Source organism: Podarcis vaucheri (genome assembly GCF_965113315.1).
Source record: "Podarcis vaucheri genome assembly, chromosome: 1".
Lineage (NCBI taxonomy): Eukaryota > Metazoa > Chordata > Lepidosauria > Squamata > Lacertidae > Podarcis > Podarcis vaucheri.
The window spans coordinates 134,338,580-134,360,326 of NC_138759.1; the positions used below are offsets into that span (position 1 = coordinate 134,338,580).

At 43.4% G+C, this 21,747-nt stretch overlaps 2 long non-coding RNA genes across 3 annotated transcripts; one reads left to right on the top strand and one right to left on the bottom strand.

The window, feature by feature from the left end:
• Nucleotides 1–486: 486 nt before the first annotated feature.
• On the top strand, nt 487–5,541 carry LOC309525649. Of its 2 annotated transcripts, none has more exons than XR_014216474.1 (4): nt 487–705; nt 869–958; nt 4,323–4,532; nt 5,423–5,541. It is a non-coding gene; the product is annotated as an uncharacterized lncRNA (long non-coding RNA). The 2 variants fall into 2 exon arrangements; XR_014216475.1 differs by lacking the exon at nt 5,423–5,541 and adding an exon at nt 4,662–4,813.
• A 783-nt stretch (nt 5,542–6,324) lies between these two features.
• LOC309525653 lies at nt 6,325–19,511 on the bottom strand. The gene is made up of 3 exons (XR_014216476.1): nt 19,338–19,511; nt 7,381–7,547; nt 6,325–6,451 (listed from the first exon to the last, which is right to left on the bottom strand). It is a non-coding gene; the product is annotated as an uncharacterized lncRNA (long non-coding RNA).
• Nucleotides 19,512–21,747: the final 2,236 nt, after the last annotated feature.

A 21,747-nucleotide genomic window follows, 5' to 3' on the forward strand; every position in this document is an offset into this window, starting at 1 on the left:
TCCTGTTTCTCAAAATCTGTTTTTGTCCAGCAAAATCTTTAAAAAATTGTATTATGTTACAAATTTTGTGTTCTTACATTGTAACCCACTCTGTGATTCTTGGATGAAGGGCGGTATATACAGTAAATAAAATGAATGAATGAATGAATGACCTAAATTCTGATTTCTACATTTCGGTGTCACACAGAACAGCTCATTCTGTCAGTTTCCGCATTAAAGAAAAGAAAGTCGGATCTACAAATGTTTGCAGACAAGAGCCCAGGTCCCTTCTAAGGGTCATAATCTCCAAGGCTGCGTGACATAGGAAATTTGGCAGGTATCACAAGTACCACATATTTGCTGAGAAAAGCCTCCAGTGGTGGAACACTGCATGCAGGGAAAGAGGCGTGTGCCTGAGCAGGAGGAATGCGTAAGGAGAAGGAATCTGTGGAATGCGAACCTCTGTTGCTGCAACTCGTTTTTCTTGACTTAAGTGAAGAAGTGAAAGGTAGATAAGCAAAGCAATGTGAAACTAAGGCTGTAATCCAGTGATGCTTACATGATTTTGCTGCAGCAGACAGGGCTACCCCTCTGGAAATGGTTGCTTCAAAGTAAGCACCATTGAGCAAAGGGAGCTTCTGAGCAAGCATGTATGCATGGGAATAGACTCTTCACTGTCTTTTGGGTTGTTCTTGAACTTTATATCCTTCTGGACTGGACTGTGAGGTAGACAGTGGCGTAGCATGGGTTGTCAGCACCCGGGGCAAGGCAAGTAATTTGCTCCCCCTAACCCGTGGATTTTAGCACTCATGTCTCTTCCACGCGCCCCCCAGATGTTGCGCCCGGTGTGGCAGGCCCCCCCTGCACCCCCCACGCTACGCCACTGGAGGTGGAAGAAGAATTACCTGTTGATGACTTCTAAACTGAATTTATACACGTTTCCACAGAAGAAGGTCCACTTTGGTTTCCTTACTTTCAGGTCAGTGTGCACAGAATTGCAGCTTTAGGGCTGGGCTGGTTTTTAGGGGCCCAGTTTTCTAGCTTTGTGTGCAACACTACATCCATTCAAACATGCTGCTTCTCAGATTGTATATGCCAACTACCGTATTTTTTGCTCCATAAGACTCACTTTTTCCCTCCTAAAAAGTAAGGGGAAATGTGTGCACGCCTTATGGAGTGAATGCAGGCTGCGCAGCTATCCCAGAAGCCAGGACAGCAACAGGGATTGCTGCTTTCACTGCGCAGCGATCCCTCTTGCTGTTCTGGCTTCTGCGATTCAGATTCCCCCCCCCCTTGTTTTCCTCCTCCAAAAACTAGGTGCGTCTTGTGGTCTGGTGCGTCTTATAGAGTGAAAAATACGGTATATATTTGAGAAAATGTATTTGACTGTGCCAGCCTTTGCAAGCCTAATGCCCTGCAGATGTTTTGGAGGACAACTCGGCTGGGTCTGGCGGGGTTGTCATTTAAAACACCTGGAAGCACCAGATTGGCCAGGCTGGCTTATTCCTTTTCTCTGACCCATTGATTATTTCCATATGCATATTGGAGGCAAGGGAAAGGACCTCCAGCCCATCTAGCTATCATAAACGTGCATACTTACAGCAGGCTTTCTCCTTTCGCAAAAGTGATATTTACACAGTGTGGGGAAGAACTAGACATGGCCATCCATTTTCTCTCCCCAAAGGGTGCATTCAGCTGAGCTAGCAGCTCTTTGTCAGAAATCACGGCGCCCCTTGGGATGGGAAATAACGCTTTTATTGCATTCAAAACTTGAAGATCAGCTTGTAAACTCTCAGCACACCCCCTACAGCATATTCTGGGCATGCCCTAAAGCTGCAATTCTATGCACGTTTACCTGAGAATAAGTGCACAGGGTCAATTTGCACACCTGTTTAACTCCATTATAGACGACTTTCATTTTCATGTCTTTGATTTGCATTTCTATAAGGCTGATTCCAGATGAAAGGCCCTGTCTGCTGCGACGAATCTGCTTTCCTCTATTGTGCTACAGGCATTGTTGTAATACACTCATTTTTATATTATAAGAATGCATTCAACGACTGCCATACCCTCTAACATTCCTTAGATGAAAATAGGAACATTTCTCACTCCCCTACAACTGACCCTCCTCGACCCCCATTTTGCTGTCCCCCTCCCCTCCCCCTGAGCATTTCCTATCAGAAGAAGAGCGAGTGGGACACAGCATCCTGAGAAAACCCCTTAATCCTGATCTTATTTTACAAAACCAAAAAACCCCACACCAATAAATAAATTTGAAAAAGGTCAAGATTAGACACGGACACACATAGCATTCTTTTTAAAAAAAACACGCTCCACTCTGCTGTGCCTTTCTTCCCACCCAGGGTGGCCCTGCCCTCTGCCTGCCCCTCAGAGACCACCGTCTCGTGTCACATGGGGCCAGGCCCTCCTCCCCCTCTCTCCAGTAGTCTCCAGTAGTTGCTACAAGCTGCCCAAGGGAGGAGGCTGGCAGCGGTGGCCCTGGAGAGGCAACGGGATGTTCCCTCACAGCTGAAGCCACCGTCACTTGGGACAAGTGCTTCCTCCTCCTCCTCCCCGAGCTTGGTGGCAGTGGCACTGACAAGGGAAATTGGGGCATTCTGGGATCAAATTGGAAACCTGGATGGCTTTCATAATTCCAGGGCTGGGCCTGGAAAATTGGGGCTCTTGGAGGGTAAGGCTCTATTTCCCTGTAACATCTAAATCAGGAGAGGCCTGGGCTTGGTGGTGGTCTGGAGGAACTCCAGTAAACTGCCTCTGAATCCTGACACGATGGAGGCACTGTGCCTAGGTGGTTCCCAAGTCCAGATGGGTCTGTTGCCTTTTGGGATAGGGTGATACGTCCCCTAAAGGAGCAGGTTAATAGTCTGCGGTTACTCCTGGGCCCATCATCTGAGGTGACCTCTGGTGGCCAGAAGGCCTTTGTAACAGCTTTGGCTGGTTATAGAGTTACAGCATTTCTGGGTCAGGATAGGCTGGTCACTATCACCCATGAGCTGGTACAGCTTGCATACCTGTATGAGCCCTTGAGGCTGCCCTAGAAGTGGCAGCTAGTGCAGAATGTGGGAGCTGGACTGCTCAGTGGGGCAGAAGGTCACCATCGTATTTTCCTGCTACTGAAAGAATTGCATTGGTTGCCAATCAGCGAGCTGCATTTGGTATACACAGCTTGAGACCAGGATACTTAAAATATCATCTCCTTCCCTACATACCCAACTGATGACCACGGTGTTCTGCAGGAGGGAACATCCTGCAGATACTCCTCTATCAGCAGGTCCCTTCTGCAGGAATGGGACTTCCGTGTGTTGGAATCAGGCCTTTAGGATGGAGGAACCTACCCTTGGGAAGTCCCTCCCGTTGCTTACCAGACAGGCACCTTCTTTTCAGTGCGTGCTAAAGATGTCCCTCTTTTAACAAGACTTCTAAAATCTTTATCTCAGTAGGTATCTGTCTTGGAGTGGAATTGATTTTATATATGTGCTGTTGTTGTTTTCAAGTGTTTTTAGGTGTGTGTGTAATTTTGCTTTTATATATGCAATTGTTTTAGCTGTTTTTATATACTGTAAATAACCGCTGTGTATGTAAACTGCTTTATATCTTGCATTGCTTTGGGATGCCTCAAAGGAAGCAATGCATGCAGGAACAAAAGAATAAATAACTTCAAATTTTAAAAAAATACGCTTTTATGTATTGGCGAGTCATTCAAAATGGCAAGGGGGAGAAATACGATGCCTTATATTGATGTCAATAGATCATCCAATAAGTGCCTGTGACATGACTTCTGATATGGGGAAGGGGAGGTATGTCACACTCACCATTCCTAGGAGCAAGAATTACTGCTTTTTAGGAACTTTTGTTGAGCACATGGAAGCTGCTTTCTGCTGAGGTCTTTCCCAGCTTTGCTAACTGGAGATGCAAAGTCCTCAGTTTGAACTTGGAGAAAGCATGCGCTTCCACAGTGACCTGGGATCCCTCCCTGGTTTTGTTACACATCAATGATGAATCCCCTACTCTGGAAACACATTCTGGGGCCATGTTACCTGACTGGTTCAGCCACAGATCAACAGTTATTCTGTCTCAAATGCAGTATCTGGTTAAGGCATAAATAACATTTCCTGAACTTTCCTTGCACACTTTTGTCTCTTATGCTTAGTGTCATGACCCAGGTAACTCACATGCAAGAGGGTCTGATATCAATTCACATGTGTATCCCAGGCCAGTGCTTGGAAACAATGGCTGTATTAGAATTAGTTGACCTGCCAACAAAATCTGTAGGCAACCCATGATTACATGCTGTTCCTGTTTCTTGCCTTCCTTTCATCAAGCTGCTAAATCACAACGATGGAAATAGATTCATCACTGTCCTGGTATTAATTTTCCACATGAGCAACCGCTGCAGTTGTCACAGAGCTGCTACTGATCACCAATTGCAGGGGAGGTGTCCGAGTGACAACCTATCAACACTTTGGCCACCACACAGAAAGATTTGCATGATGCCCACAAGGAGTCAAGGCCACCTATTTAGATGCTTCCAGGTTCGTCTAAATTAAATCCCTTCTTTATAAACAATTTATTTATGCTTCTGGGACTTGATTAAATCTTTCATACTTTGACTTATATCTTTGCCTGAAAGGTTCTATTTATCTTTCCGTTTTCTTTTGTAGTTACCTTCCAATTAAAAGAAAAGAAAACCAAGCCAACCACTGGGAAATCCTGGCTCTCTTACTCCAATACCACTGTTTATGATTTCCAGTCATCAAACTTCTTCTATTACTGAAGTCTCACCCCCCCACCCCCACCCCGTAAAGAGGAAAGCTTTGATATTTGCAGAAAATATGAACTTTACTTTAAAAATGCATGTGTTGAATTTTCCTGTGCGCTGTACAATTGCACATTGAAAAATTAATTCAGTTATTGCAATTTTAGATGTAGAAGGAAGCTGTAACTCTGGCACAGAATATAGAAAAGAGCAAACAGTGTGTCTGTTCTGTTCTATTCTATTCTTCACACATGCACACACACACACAAACAGAATAATAATAATAAATAATAAAGTTGTGCAAAACTCTAGGAGTCCTCACCCCACAACACACACAGCTTAATTCCATGCTAGCTTTTTTAAAGGGGGACATTTATTTCCTTTTTGGACAATGCTTTGGTATGATGCTGGCTCCAAGGGTAAAGAATTCTGTGGGCCAGGGGTGAAGACTGCCACATTATGAATGAATCCATACAACCCTCCCTTGCCTCCACGAATTGTTTCAAAAGACACTCAAAATCCTGTTTGCTGAAAGCCTAGTGGCATCATGACGCCCTGAAAGCAGTTTTCATGCGGATCTGTGACAGTGGCAATAAAAACCACTTTCTAATTGAGGGAAATGTTTATCCACCTATCATATTCTGACTGCTCTGTTCTTGTCCTCAGGTGAGGTAGTGAGGAAGCTGGCCAGGTCTCTGCTTTGAAGATAATCAGAGCACATAAAGGATACAGCAGTCTCTTAGATAAAAGGAGTCAAAGCCATTTTGGTAGCTAGCCTCTTTTTTTATTACTACAGCTAGAATAAGGGTTTAAATATTCTCAGTGACAAGACCAAAGAATGAAACTTGGCACAAGCATTTGTTTAGGCGTTTAAAGTAATATTAGAAGGGGTCTTCAGGGCCTCAAAGGCTTAACGCAGATTTTCAATCAAATGTAGTGAGAGAATTACAATAAAGATGGATAATACCAGGATCTTTGCCAATACCACAGTCAGACACAGAAGGAAATTGAAGAATGCTGATAACACGGCTGTGGAATGAGCCTCGAGCTGTTGTGTTCATGGATAAAGGATTGTGGTTGTTGCTCGCTAGAGATTCTCTGGGAAGAGGCTGCCCTGCCTGTCATGTTCAGGCACCGGCAACCGGCGTATACAGGGCTCCAGTAGCTCCAAGATATGCACACTCTGTGTTGATGATGAAACGGAGGATAATCAGTGCAAGATTGCAGCCCCCCCCCCTGCATGCAACCTCCACACATTGGTTGGCATTTCTGCACAAAGCAAAGAAATGTGCAAAGTCCATGTGCAAAAGTCTTTCTGCAACGATCGGCTGCTGTGTGTGTGTGTTTCTGCAGGGGGCAGATTGCACATTCAGCTCATACATGCCTAAACTTTAGCAGAAGAACCAAATGGCAAGTGGATGTTATGAGCAAGTCAGTGATCCTATTTCTCTCCCTCCATGACTTTTTTTATCCTCATAAACATGGAGGAATTGAGTGACAAATTCAAACTTCTGGGAACCCTGGGAGGATGTGATCGTGTCCTCGTAGGTTTCCTGACACAAAGGCAAGGGAGCACTGAGTGTAGTTGAATGTATGGTCTTTGGATGCTTCAGTTGAGATTCCTGCATTCCTGAAGGGCCTCTTCCAACTATGGTTCTATGATCCTTTGGTATGTCGTCTGTATAGGTCTAAAGCCTGCAAGGATGACAGTTTGCATAGAGACTTGCTGGTTCATTGAGCATGAACTCACAGCTAACTGTTATTTTTAAAGGTGCATCTTAAAGAATAATAAATCACTCGATGGGGAATTAAACTTTTTCCAAATCCACTTTTGATGCTGTTAAAATCCGTTGCTTGTCTCCAGCGCCCACTAACTGGAACTGAATCCCTGGTCTTTGCCAATTCAGTATTGCCATTTAATAAATTACCAGTTATAATGTAGCAATTTCCTTTAATTACTGGTTACAGTAATTTCTTAATTAGATATCTGATAGTAGCTTATGATTAATTCAGAAGTGGCTATCAGGACTAGCATTCGATTTCTGCAGTGGGGGAAACAAATCAGGAGAGGTGGAGATTAATCACATCTATTAAATTTGAGGTTTGAAAACTGCCACCCGCACATTAGATGCTGTCTTTAAAGCAGAAGAAATACAATTTCCTCCAGGTGAGCACAAAACAGCATCTCTTTAAAACACGAAGACACCTGCCTGGTTCTCCTCTTCTCTGGCTCTGGGGTTGCCTGTCCCGGTCAAAAGCCACAGGCTGTGTGTTTTCACAGGCTCCCAGATAGTGCATCTTCTGCAAGGCCTTGCAGCTGGACTGTGTGTCTCTACTGTGCAGGCGTTGTGGAGGGTACCCTGTTGGACTTTAACTGGGGAGGAAGTGCCATGTTAGTACAGGCTTGAAACTGCCAAGCCCAATATGCCAACACGGTGGGGTATCAAGTGATCTCTATCTCTGCCAATGCAGCAATGATGGAATTGCTCACATAATGGCAGAGAAGAGCTCCTGCTCTTTCTACCATCTGCATGGGCAGCGGTGCCCACACTGTGCCAAGCTCCTTCCAGCCTTGTTCCCTTGCCTCTCAGTAAATAGGAGGCAGGAGAACAAAGCAGCCTCACCTGCTAGGCCTGCTGGCCCCTCCCACTGCCTGCTATGGACAGGGCCATTACAAAAGACGTCCTGGGCGTCCTCACGCCACCCAACCTCAAGGACCCATTTCCTGTCGCTTCTGGCAACGCACGCGGAGCTCCGAGGCATCGCCAGGCAGCCACCTCCTTGCTTTTCCCTGGAAAAAGGTTTTCCTTTTCTTGTGAAAATAGCAAAAGGATATAGGAAACATGCATTTAAACGGGATAGCTCTCAAATGGTCTTATCTTAATGTGAAGCATTTCCAACACGTTACCTCATCTCAATATGAACTGCATGTAACTTGCCATACGTAAATGTTGTTTCTCACATTCCTAACATTGCAAGAGAGAGGCTCTCTGCCTCCTCACTCTGAACCCTAAAGCCACTAATATGCAAGTTATTTCTTCTCTTCTTACTCTCCGCAACCACCAATCTCACATCATTATCCTCTCGCTTTACATGAGACACTTGTGCAGCTCACTCCAATTCACCATTACGTGATCTGGCAATGGCCCCAGTGGGGGGCAATGGGGACAAGGAGCACTGCAGGGGAGAAGAGGCATGAAGGATCACTTCACGTAGTTGTGCCACCCGCTGCCCCCACCCCCAGGGAAGCCCGAAAAGGTAGATTTCTCCATCAGTGTCATTATCCGCAGTGCAGATAATCCCACAACGCCTAGATAAAATAATACTTGCCCACACTGGGCAAATATCCCAGAGGCGGTGGAATCTGTGGAAGCTCAACAAGCTCAGTTAATTGCAAGAGACGGAAGAGCTTCCAGGCTGCAGCTGATTTGGGAAATGGAAGGGGCCAAATACCCCAGCAAAGGCCACACATTTCTCCCCCAACATAAGGAACTTCAGATGTGCATATCAAATTAAAGATGCTTATCTGTGCTTATCCAAATACATGGACCTTATTTGATAATCTTGGTCGTTCTGCATAGCAGAGATATTTTCATTTATATTTCATTTATATTTTTGACTAGCAGGAAGTGCCAGTACCAAAGAAATACTGTATGGACCATGCAATTTGTGAGTTTATTAGGGCACGTACGCACGCACGCATGCACGCACACACACCAACCCAGGGCTCTCTCCTGACCCAGGGAACACCTGTCCCAGCCCCAAAGGATTGTGGGGGGAGGTAATCTCCCCAAGTCTGACTCCCCCCCCGACAAAGGCTAGTGCCATTGTAGCTCCGCCCTTTCATATACCAAGAAGCAAGGGCTTCCCAAATGCTGCCTGCAGAACAGTGATTTGATTATTTAATTTCTATGCCGCTTAATATATTTAAAGTACAGTGGTGCCTCGCAAGACGAAATTAATCCGTTCCGTGAGCCTCTTCGTCTAGCGGTTTTTTCATCTTGCGAAGCAACCCTATTAGCGGATTAGCGCTATTAGCGGTTTAGCGGCTATTAAAGGCTTAGCGGCTATTAAAGGCTTAGCGGATTAGCGGCTAAAAGGCTATTAGCGGCTATTAAAGGCTTAGCAGATTAGCGGCTAAAAGGCTATTAGCGGCTTAGCGGCTTAGAAAAAGGGGGGGAAGCGGAAAAAAATCGGAACACTTGCAAGACGTTTTCGTCTTGCAAAGCAAGCCCATAGGGAAAATTGTTTTGCGAAGCAGCTCAAAAACGGAAAACCCTTTCGTCTAGCGGGTTTTCCGTCTTGCGAGGCATTCGTCTTGCGGGGCACCACTGTATCTCTAAGTGGTGTATGGAAAACGGAAGCAACAATGGAGAACTAAAACAAAAACATTACAGAAATGCACAGTAACATATAAAAATGTTACAATAATAAGAGGTAAGAAATAAATAAAAGTAAAGGACCTCTGGAAGGTTAAGTCCAGTCAAAGGTGACTCTGGGGTTGCAGCACTCATCTCGCTTCAGGCCGAGGGATGAGTGTGTTAGTCTACAGACAGCTTTCTGGGTCCTGTGGCCAGCAGGACAAAACTGCTTTTGGTGCAACGGAACACTGTGACGGATTCCAGAGTGCACAGAAAGTATTGGTACAAAATATGACAGAATATAAATATGAGCTACAACTAGCAACACAACTGACAATTGAAAAAAGGTTAAATACTTGGGGCTTTGGTTGACAGCTAAGAGTATAAATATCTTTAAGGATAATTATGTAAGAACCTGGAAAGAAATAAAGAAAAATATGGATGTTTGGGGAAGGATGAATTTATCACTATGGGGAAGAATTCAGGTAATGAATGCCAAGAATGCTATTTTTATTTCAAACAATACCCATAGCCAGCGGAGCGGGACACATCAAACAATGGCAAAAAGATGTTTCTAGATTTATCTGGCAGGGGGGAAACCCAAGGATTAAGTATAAATTATTAACAGGTGTTAAAGAAAGAGGCTGATTTTCACTGCTGGATTTGAAATTACAGTGCTACCTCAGAAGTCGAACGGAATCGGTTATGGAAGTCTGTTCAACTTCCAAAACATTCAGAAACCAAGGCCAATCAGAAGCCAACTGGAAGCCATGGAGGCCACATTGGATGTTCAGGTTCCAAAGAATGTTTGCAAACCAGAACACTCACTTCCGGGTTTGCAACATTCAGGAGCCAAAACATTCGACTTGCAAGGAGTTTGGGATCCAAGGTACGACTGTATATTATGAAGCGTCCTGCCTCTGCTGGCTGCGGGGATGGATAACTTTTTAAAAATACAGATATTCTAGACCTTGAGGGTTACAATAACAAGTTTGGATGTCATGCATATTTTTGGTATGAGAAGACCAAAGTGCACAAATGGTTTTTAAATCATTTGGTGAGAAAATCAATTTATGTTGTATGGGGAAATATAAAAACCTGTTAGAACAGAAGTCACTATGGTGGCTTTCCCCATCGGAAGCGATATCCTTGAAAAAGATCATGGCCACTGCGCCCATCACCTCCTGGTAAATAGAAGGGGAAGAAATGGAGGCAGTGAGAGATTTTACTTTCTTGGGCTCCATGATCACTGCAGATGGTGACAGCAGTCATGAAATTGAAATACGCCTGCTTCTTGGGATAAAAGCAATGAGAAACCTAGACAGCATCTTAAAAAGACCCTGATGTTGTGAAAGATGGAGGGCACAAGGAGAAGAGGACGACAGAGGACAAGATGGTTGGACAGTGTTCTCGAAGCTACCAGCATGAGTTTGACCAAACTGCGGGAGGCAGTGGAAGACAGGAGTGCCTGGCGTGCTCTGGTCCAGGGGGTCACGAAGAGTCGGACACAACTAAACGACTAAACTACAACAAAAAAAGTGAATGGGCAACCTATAAAGAGTTATTATTGGAAGTGGAACAGCAATTAAAGTTGAAAAGATTTGAGGATAGATGACATTTAGTAACAAATTGGTTGAAATATCAGCAATTAAATGATGTGTTTAAAATTGATAAGAAAAATAGATTTATTGGAAAATAATGTGAACTTGCTTTCTAAAATGTATAAGTTGTTGCTAGAGTGGCACACTAAGGATGAAGAAGTTAAATCAGTAATGATACAATAGCCAGATATTGGGCATAATATTCAATTTTCATCTTGGGAAAGGTTGTGGAAGGAGAACCTAAAATTTACAGCATGCTGTGCGCTGAAGGAGAATTATATGAAAATAACCATAAAAGGGTGGAGGGAATCCTAAATGATTATGATGATGTTTATTGTTTGAATTTAAATTTGCAATGTAAAACTCAATTTAAAAGATTTATTAAAAAACACACACAGAAATTACACTTCATTATGGGGGGGGGGGAAGAGAGGTCCCCCACTTTTACACCATGACCTTCCAGACTCTGCCTCTGGTGTTTCCTGGGCTTTGAGGTCCTTTCCTTGAGTTGTCCACCCATCTCCTGCATCCTGATTCCACAAAGGTGAAGGTAAAAGTTATCTTATGAATAAAAAAGAAAAAGTCCAGTTGAAGAGGATGTTGAAATATAATTTTGTAAAGAAACCAGAAGCCTTCCTTTTAGGAATGACAAGAAATGAAATAAACAGAAAGGATTTTAAACTCATTCAGTATGCAACTACTGCAGCAAGAATATTAATGGCCCAAAAATGGAAGCAGGAAGAACTACCGACTCTGGAAGAATGGAGAATGAAGTTAATGGACTATGCAGAACTGGACAAACTAACTGGAAAAATAAAATATCAACGGGATCACAAGTTCATTGAGGACTGGGGAAAATTCTCTGAGTATTTGAAAAGTGTATGTGATGAGCAAACAACGGTAGTGGGTTTTAAAGAAGCTTTGTGAAAGAACAAGGAATATTGCAAGAATGCAAATATGTTCGTAAAGGTATTTTAAAAGGCGATATTAATTTTGGGAATGCATAGATAATAAATTTAAATACGGATGATTGTCAGAGAAGCTGAGGGAAGTCCAAAAGAGAAAAATATGTTAATTGAGAATTGTTAATTGGAGATATTTGTGTAAAACTTAATAAAAAATTATTCAAAAAAAGAAAAGAAAAGGTGATAATAGATGCAAAATTGTACATGATAAACCAATTATCAGCTGGAGGAAAAAAAAGTCCTTCTAAAAGGAAAAAAAAGGGGGAAAGGGAAATGCGGTTCTGTTGAATGGCCTGGGTTACTGGAATGTTAAATGTGCAGTATATATCTGAATGAAAGGGAAAATGGTGGCAAGCAGGAAACATGGATTATTTAATTTTCAGAGTAAAGGCAGGTGTGAGCTATTTACGTGATAAATTCAGGAAAGAGAAAGCAATACTCCAAATCCAGTGGCAATAAGCGAATCTCTAAAAATACAAGGGACTGATCAATTTATTTAAGCTGAGTTAGAGCTTTCTTTTGGAAAGAGAACTGACCAGATGTCTCTTTATTGCCACATACAATGCGCCACTCACAGTGCAACAATCCATCAGGGGCCTTGAACTGGCACTACAAAAAAGTCTCTGGCACATTTTTACAGAAAGACCCATATTCTCACAACTTCTGTGCATCTTTGCACTTGACAAATAGCTGTTTGACTCCAGTTTTGTTCTGATTCACTATTCTGTCAAGCACAGGGCCCCTATTCAAGTGGCCAGCAATGGTGGCCTACAACTTGCTGTTTTCTTTTCTTTTCTTTTCTTTCTTTGTTTCCCCCTTGACAGACACTTGTGTACTTCTTCTATCATGTAGCTGGGCATCTGAAAAACAAAAACAAAAACCCGTTTTCAATGATTTTACAACAAAAAAAAAAATCACACAGCATGTTAAAAAGAGGTCTGAGTGACTCTGGTAGGATGTGAGAAGAAACTGTTCATGTCACGAAGTTCTCAGGCTCTATCCCTCCCCCTTCCTCATATACTTAATGTTGACAGTTAAAACTGGGATGTAAATAATCAATATGATTGCATTTGTTTATGTGTTTAAGTTACAATGAATATTCTAGTACCAAAATTTGGATGCAAATCTTTTCATTGTTTGCATACTTTGATTTTACTTCAGAATTATTGCAAATGAATTTACTTTTCTTGGTTCCTACAAGAATCACACACTAAAAACTGTTTCCCAAACTGACACTTGGTATTGGGTTTTGTTGAGAACTTGTTTCCCCCACTGAAATGCGAAAACCAAATTTTGGTAACCTGAATATTCATTTTACTTTGGATTTTCAGACTCATTCTTTGAAGCCTGAACATGTTCTTAAAATGAAGATTTTTGAGAATCTCCAAAATAAAATTGACTGAAACTTTTGAAGCAATTAAGTGTTCAGTATTACTGCTTTACCTAATAAAGCAAAAAGTAGTGGTACTGAAATTATGGCTGGCTATGACATCCTGGGGTTTCCATGGTGATATGCTTAAGTCACTCCTTCCATCAATGAGATTCCTTGATTTTCCATTACCTTATTATATCAGGTCAAGTTTTCGGAATGGTTTTATGTGGAAGCCAAAGGAGTAGTGGTGAACCAAACAGTAGAAAAAACAAACTTATTATTTTCCAACTCTTTATTTACCCCGTATCCTGCAATTCTTATGTTTGCCTATTACTACTGCTATTGTTATTTCAGCAAAATAATTGCATGAGTGGAATGACTTTTGCTTGCGCAACAGAACTTCCCCCCCTCTCTGCCCCCTGCACCCTAAATCTGTTTTGGAGGTTCCCTCAACCCTTTGGAGCAGATTTGGGGACAGGGCAGGGCCTGTGGGGCAGCGGGTGGGGCAGGGGGAGTCCTGTTGTGGAAGCGGAAGTTGTTCTGTTCGCTCACTTATTTAGCTGAATATTGCCTTTTGTCTTAAATCAATTCTATGTTAATTTCATTGAATAACCCCTAATTCTATTATCACAGTACAGTGGTGCCTCACAAGACGAAAAAAATCCGTTCTGTGATTCTCTTCGTCTAGCGGTTTTTTCGTCTTGCGAAGCAAGCCCATTGACGGATTAGCGGATTAGCGCTATTAGTGGCTTTTAGCGGCTTATCTGCTGATCGGATCAGCTGATAAGCGGCTTAGCGGCTTAGAAAAAGGGGGGAGGAAAAGGAGAAAAAACCCGCAGGAACTCGCAAGACATTGTCGTCTTGCGAAGCAAGCCCATAGGAAATTTGTTTTGCGAAGCACCTCCAAAACGGAAAACTCTTTCATCTAGCGAGTTTTCCGTCTTGCGAGGCATTCGTCTTGCGGGGCACCACTGTATATCAGGTCAAGTTTTCGGAATGGTTTTACGTGGAAGCCAAAGGAGTAGTGGTGAACCAAACAGTAAAAAAAACCAAGTTATTATTTTCCAACTCTTTATTTACCCCTTATCCTGCAATTCTTATGTTTGCCAATTACTACTGCTATTGTTATTTCAGCAAAATTGTATGAGTGGAATGACTTTTGTTTGCGCAACAGAACTTCCCCTCCTCTCTGCCCCCTGCACCCTAAATCTGTTTTGGAGGTTCCCTCAACCCTTTGGAGCAGATTTGGGGACAGGGCAGGGCCTGTGGGGCAGCGGGTGGGGCAGGGGGAGTCCTGTTGTGGAAGCGGAAGTTGTTCTGTTCGCTCACTTATTTAGCTGAATATTGCCTTTTGTCTTAAATCAATTCTATGTTAATTTCATTGAATAACCCCTAATTCTATTATCACAGTACATAACAAAATAAGAAATTTGATTCACATTTACAACTTTTAATGTACCTGTGATTCAAGCAGACTTTTACTACCAGTAGGCCCAGAACTCCAGTCAAATATACAAAAACCTACCACAAATAATTCCTGCTACTAAAACACCCTAACCTAAAATATATGAAGGCCAGAGAATAATGTTAGTTCTTGGTATGAGCTTTCGTGTGCATGCACACTTCTTCAGATACCATGTGTGCATGCACACGAAAGCTCATACCAAGAACTAACTTAGTTGGTCTCTAAGGTGCTACTGGAAGGAATTTTTTTATTTTGACTATGGCAGACCAACACAGCTACCTATCTGTAACTACATTAGGAACAATGAGGAAATAAAGATCTACACTGGGATTTGATGTTCTGTGGCTCCTGCCACCTGAGGCGGGTGCCTCACCTTGCCTCATGGGTACACTGGCCCTGTGAGACCAAAACTCCCATGTGACCAGGGTTCAAATTCCCACTCAGCCATGAAACTCACTGGGTGACATTGCGCCAGTCACTGCATCTGAGCCTAACCCAGCTCATATGGCTTTTGTGAGGATGAAATAGAGAGGGGGAGAACCAGTTATGCCACCTTCAGCTCCTTGGAGGAAGGCTGGAATATAAATGTAATAATAATGATGTTATTTGTTGTTGTTTAGTCGTCTTAGTCATGTTCGACTCTCCGTGACCCCATGAATCAGAGCATGCCTTGGGAACTCTCATTTTCTTCTCAAAGCTTCTCCTTTTTTTTATGTCCATTGAGTTTTCTTGGCAAAATACTGGAGTGGATTGCCAGTTCCTTTCCAGATGGATCACATTTAGTCTAAACTCCTGGCTATGACCAGTAAAAACCAGGACACCCCAAAAGTCTCAAAGGTCTCAAAGAATTCCTATGAGCACTGCCCTTTATTCTCCCACAGTAGATTATGTTCATGAAGTATTGAAACTCCTCAAAGCTACTTGGTTAGGGACAGCCCTATAGTATTTATTCAGAAGGAATGTCAGCTGAATTCACTGGGACCCATTTCCAAGATATTTGTGCACAGTATTTAAGTTTAAGATATTGAAGTGCCTTCGGAAGGCATGAAATACTGAAGGAAAACATTTCCCGCCCTGGCACCCTCTCCAGAATTATAGCCTACACCAGCCTTTCTCAATTTTGTGGCCCCCGATGTTGTTAGACTACAACTCCCATCATCTCCACTCCATAAAACACTGTGTCCATCGGGATCAAGCTGCCTGCTGGCCCACCCAGAATTCAGTTGACCCAGCCATTGCCATTGGATATAGTGGGCAGATGTGCCACAAGAGTGGGGAGTAAAAGACTCTCAGCATTTCACACCGTGTGTTGCAATCTGGCCTAGTTTGACCCAGGCAGAAGCAGAACAGGGCTGAATGTGAAAGCAAGTCGCAACTAAAAACCTACCAGCAAAACCCTTCCTAGGCTATTATTAATCTTTTGAGTCATGCCATTCCTTTTTGATGTTTGAAAAATGTGACTTGACCTCTAATGCTCTGTTAAAGCAAGGTGCTTGTTATTAGCTCCCTGAAATATGAATCTCTGCATGGTATTTCTCTTGCAACCCATCCTGCACAGAAGTCAGAGGCTGAAACGTATTTGTGGCAGGTTAATTTTTGCCTCTTAAATCTGGCAATATATTATGATTTATCTTTCCTTCAGTAATTTTTTTCTGTTCTATCACTATTCTGCTATTCATGCATCATCAGTATGGAGATTTTGGTTTCTTCGTATGCACCTATAATCTTTCCAGCCGGTGGTTTATATGCCTTCATCCAAGCATCAAAACCATCTCATAGCTCATTGCAAAAATGTCTAGTATTATGAGAGCCTGGGGCTCTTCTGACAGCTGACAGAAACTACCTGAATGATCATTTTTTAAACTGGATCCATGATTAATCTTTGAGAAATAGGCTAGTTCATATCATCTAAGTGAATTTTGTCTAGTGATCATTATTAATTCCAACAGTAAAAGTGTGCCCTTTTCAGAAAGCTACAGGTTTGAGAAAGAAAACTTAAGACGTTTCCCCCCCTGCTATGAGATTATTTGCATCCCTTTCTGGTTTGGAGGGAGGGATTACTTCAGAGCATCACCCTAACCATGTCTACTCAGAAATAAATCCAGTTTAATTCAATAGGGCATACGCCCAGTAAAATGAAGTTACAATTGCAAACTTAGTCTCCCAAAGAAGTAGTTCCATGGAGGTTTATGAAGCAGTGAGTATGCAAACTGTTCTTGAGCTCCAGTTCTGTATTTGTCTGTATAGTGACAAGGTTAAGTATGCATTAGAATACTGGGGACATCTTCTTGACGAACGTTTAAGTGCACCATTGGGATGGGCTGCAACATCCCTGCTGGTGACATTCCTGTTCATTATCCCAGTCTTGGGATCAGTGATGCAGTGGAACAGGAATGCATGGGAAGGGAGCGAGCCGTTTAGGGTCCCCTGCCCCAGACCAGGAGCAATGATGTCATCAGCGGGAGCAACAGGGTACTGAATCAACCCTCCTTGCCTTGGTAAGGGTCCTCCTTGCACTGGGAAAACCTGAATGCAAAAGGGGGCTTTTAAGCTCTCTGCCTTGCTTGGGGAGCAAGGCCCTCTTGAAGCAATGGCTCCAGAAGGCATGGGGTGCTCTTGTCAGATCTTGTGGGAACTTGACCTCCTCCAGCCTCCCTGACCCCATGCATCTCCAAAGCTTTCATTTCACCTTCCTATGCCCATTTCTGAAGCCGCTTGTCTCTTTTATTCAGCAGCCCTTCTTTTCACCCGTTTTCACCTTCACCTCCTGTCCATGCCTCCCCCTTCTTTTGTGTAGCCTCCCTGGCACACAGGCCACTGCCATGGTCAGCTCCCGCACATTGCAATTGCGAAGTGCCCCTTTTCACCTTCCACCAATTTATGAAACCACCATTTCTATTCTGAAACCTCTTCTGTACTTCCACTTTCGTCTTAACCTCAGTTCCACTTCCTCCTGCTCTTGTTCTTGCAACCCCTCCAAGTTCACCTTCATCCCTTTTCCCCTCCCTCTTCCTCTTTCCTTTTCTCTTTTCTCCCTTCATTTATCCCCCTAAATCCAACCACCTGAAGCAGCTTGCTGCATATTCGGGCAATCCTGCTCAAAACTGACTCTAGCATTTGCCCATGATCACCTCATCTTTGGGAAGCCACATGGGTGACTAATGCACAGAGAGTTCTGGCTTGCGGTTAAAATTCTGTTTACTGGCACACTCTTCTGGTGCATGTCTTGGAGACGATGCCTGTTCTTACTTGGCTGTTAAGCAATGACTCTCACCGAAAAATATGGGAAAGAGGAATGAAGACAGCATGTTGTAATCTCAAATTGCTTTAAAGACAGATGGTTCCCCTAGGCAGCCCTCACCATGACCTTCTGAAATAACTTAGTTGCAGGATGCATTCTGACTTCAGAGCCTCTTCAAAATGAAAAGGAAGACTCCCAAGAGTGTCACATACAAAACCCAAAGAGAGTCGCACATTTTCTGTCCAATAAAGGTAATACATTATTTTAGATTAGATAAGATTTTAATTTCTTTCCCATGTGCCTTTTGTCCTCACAGAAGGAATTGTGTTCAATGCAGCACACAATATATGAAACAAAACAAAACAAATACAAAAAACTCAAATATCAAGGATCATGATAGCACAGTACTATCATTTCAACATATGCCAATATTTCAATAATATTCCAGACAAAGATTTATTTCAAAACAAATTGACAATTTTCTAGGCCTGTCCAGTTGGAAGGAATTGTATATGTCACAATCCATCCCCCAGAAGGTGCCTCCAACTCCTCCATCCACATCTTGGATGCAAATGAAATGTTTAGCTGTGGAAGGAGGTGGATGTGAGTGAGAGCTTGGGAAAGCTAGCTAACAAGGAGCCATGAGGAGAGGAAGAGCACACGTTGTTTGCGAAGAGATGAGTTTGTGAGCCAGGACTGAAAAGACAAGACAAGATGCTTCAAGACATGCAGAGAAAGCTGTGGAAAGGCTGCCTTGTGCCCAAGTCACAGGTGTATGGGAGGGGGCTGGGACTTCACTGTTACAGGCAGGGTGGGGGAAGTGAATAAGGGCAACCACCCTGCGCTCTGTGTTTTGGGGTGACCTGTGCCCAGCACTGGCAGCTGTGGCCAGCAGCGCTATCACCCACCCCCTGCCCCGCGAGGATCTCCACCACCTCCCTAACCAGAGCCATGCAGAGAGGGAGGAGGCAGAGGACCTGGGCAATTCTCTCCCTACCACCCCAGGGATGGCTGTGGTTGCAGGTAATGCATCCTCACATGTCAGGCTCTCTTCATTACACATCTCAGGCTACTCCTGATCCCAAATACTTGGCTCTGTTTCAATGTTGACATAACTACATATTCTGAATTGTACACCAAAGACTTCTGGCGCCATTCGTATTGTGGACTAACTATGAAAACATCATCGTTTTAGAAAGCTGGATGCTTATAATAGACATTTATTCTGAGCAGGACAGCAGATGTGGTGAGAACATTCAAGGCCCACCTGCAGTCAGAAGTGGCGTAGACCTGAACCAGCTCCACCTGCTCCTCTGCTGCTTGTGAGAACTCGGCTTCTCCATTAGATTGTGGTCCAACACTCTCTGAATTAATTCACCCATAGAAAGTAATAAGCAGGGGCAACTTCAGAAAAACTACTGTTTTGGACCAACCAGTGACTTCTTTGCCATTTAGCCAAACTATTAGCTAGAACAGATAGAACATGTAGCTGTCATTGATTATTCTTGTATAAATGTTTCTACAGATGAAATCCCAGCTTTATTCCATGCTATTTTTAAAAGACTTGCATACTTACTTCTCTGCATGGCAGCACATGTGTTTCCAAACGACGTCTTTTAAGAAGCAGATTTTTTAAAAATCACTTTCAGATGGTTTCCTAGCAGATAAAAGAAAGGCTTGAAAGTTCTTGAAGTCCTGCCCAGAGCTAAGTCCTAGAGCTGCAGGAGAGGCGTGTGGCGTGTTCTCCTCCTGCTCCCCGAAGCTTTGACTTAAGGAGAAGCTGGCTGAAGAAATAGCAGCGGGAATAACTGGATTGCCTAATTCTGTGTCTTGCCAGGGATGCTGGAGAATTCATATGAAAATGAAAACAGGAGTTGGAATTGGCAATGTTTACTTATTTATCTCATATCTGGAACAACAATCTGCCCAATTAATGTCAATTGGTATTTGCGCCTGTTATTGCTTTTGGTATGCAAAAACACACACACATAATTGATGACATCTTTCCATTTAAATTGTGTTTCCTTTGCACTGAAATGAATGGTGTGGAAATGATTATGCCATTAATTACATTAAATCTGTAACTTACATGGATAATTATGTAAATTATGTTAAATAGCAAAAAGCACGAAGAATAACCTAGGGTTGTTTTCAGTGTGCTGCTAAGGTGAGTGTTTCATCAGCTTGAGGATTTCTTCTTGTGCAACAAAATATTCTAAGCCTCCCGAGCAGATTTGGGGAGGGCACTGGTTTCATGGAGGGTAAGGAAAGGGGTGGGGAAGTTAGCTGATTACTGCTGATTCGAAATCGAACTGTAGGAAAAGGGGGACAATGTTGATTGCAACAAACAGAAATCAGAGTGGAAGCAGCTGTTTTCTTACATGACTAACCTTGCACCACCCCTTCTCTGGTGCTACTCAAATCCATCCAATTTACCTCTTGCTGTCCTCTATGAGTGCTAATTGCACTCTATAGAACTCAAAAGCACCCAGAGGAGTGCAACCTCCCTGTATTAAAATACGGATCCCCTGAGAACTCTGCAGCTCTGAGGTGAACCCTGGACCTTTGCACCTTCGTTTGTGCAAGTCAGTCTTGAAGAAGGTGGCTTGGTCCACTACATTCTTATTCAAATATGCAAAGTTCCAAGAAGTTCTGATTAAAACTTTGAACTGGCTGTAATAAATTCACATTTGTTCCTCGCTCCCTGCCAAAATAAATCCTTTATTTGAGAAAGATTACAGATGGCTGAGTGCATCACTTAATGCCTTGGTCAGACCACACCTGGAGTCCTGTGTCCAGTTCTGGGCACCACAATTTAAGAAGGATGTTGACCGGCTGGAACATCTGCAGAGGGGGGCAACCAGGAGGATCAAGGGTCTGGAGACCAGGCTTTATGAGGAATAGTTGAAAGAGCTGGGTATATTTAGCCTGGAAAAGAGAAAACCGAGAGGAGATATTATAGCCATCTTCTAATATCTTAAGGGCTGTTCCATGGAGGAAGGAACAAGCTTGTTTTCTTCTCTGGAGGGTAGGACTCAAACCCATGGCTTCAAGTTACAAGAAAGGAGATTCTGACTAAACAGCAGGAAGAACTTTTTGTCAGTAAGACCCTTTCAGGAGTGAGGTGGTGGACTCTCCTTCTTTGTTTTTAAGCAGAGGTTGGATGGCCATCTGCTATAAATGTTTCATTTAAGACCCCCAGGATCCTTTCTACAATGCTATTATTCTAATCCTTTGAATACAGGATACAGGGGTGGGGACCCTTTTTCAGCCGAAGGGCACGTTCCTTTCTAGGCAAACTTCCAGGGGCCACATGCCAATGGTTGGTGGGCCAGAGGCAAAGGTTGGTGGAGCAGCAAATGTAACATTTATATTTGTTTGGTAGGCTAATGTCTACCCACAATCAGATGCACACCTCTCGATCATCCATCCATCAGGGCAGGGAAGAGGCATTATCACAGGTCAAGGGCGTATTGCAGCCAGCTGAGCATGCTCATGGGGAGTGCAAAAAGGGGCTAGTGAAGGATATGATCTGGGGAGAGGAATGTGGCTAGGAATTAGATGTGGCCTGGGGGGGGGGGTAATCTCCAGGGCCACTTAGAGGAGACGGGGGGGCTGCATTTGGCCCCTAGGAAGGCCTGAGGTTCTCCATCATTGTTTCAAGAGGTGACTAGGAATCCAAGGCTTTTAAGTCCAGCTGGCAATTATGAGTGAACTAAAGGAGTGTCCATCCCTGCTTACCTTTGCAGTGCACCTGAATTGGAATTAGGGAATGACTGAGCCTGGGGGCAGCGACTCCTGGGGGCAGCGACTCCTGCAGCTCTCAGCATCTCTCTGTGAGGGACGGCTTGGGGATGGGGGAAGGCGAGTATGTGCCTCATCCATCACAACGATATAATCACTAGCTAGGTATGTTCAAAGACTTAAAGACAAACAGAAACATGTCCTTCCCTCCTTCCCTGTATCTTCTGGGCTTTGGAGAAATC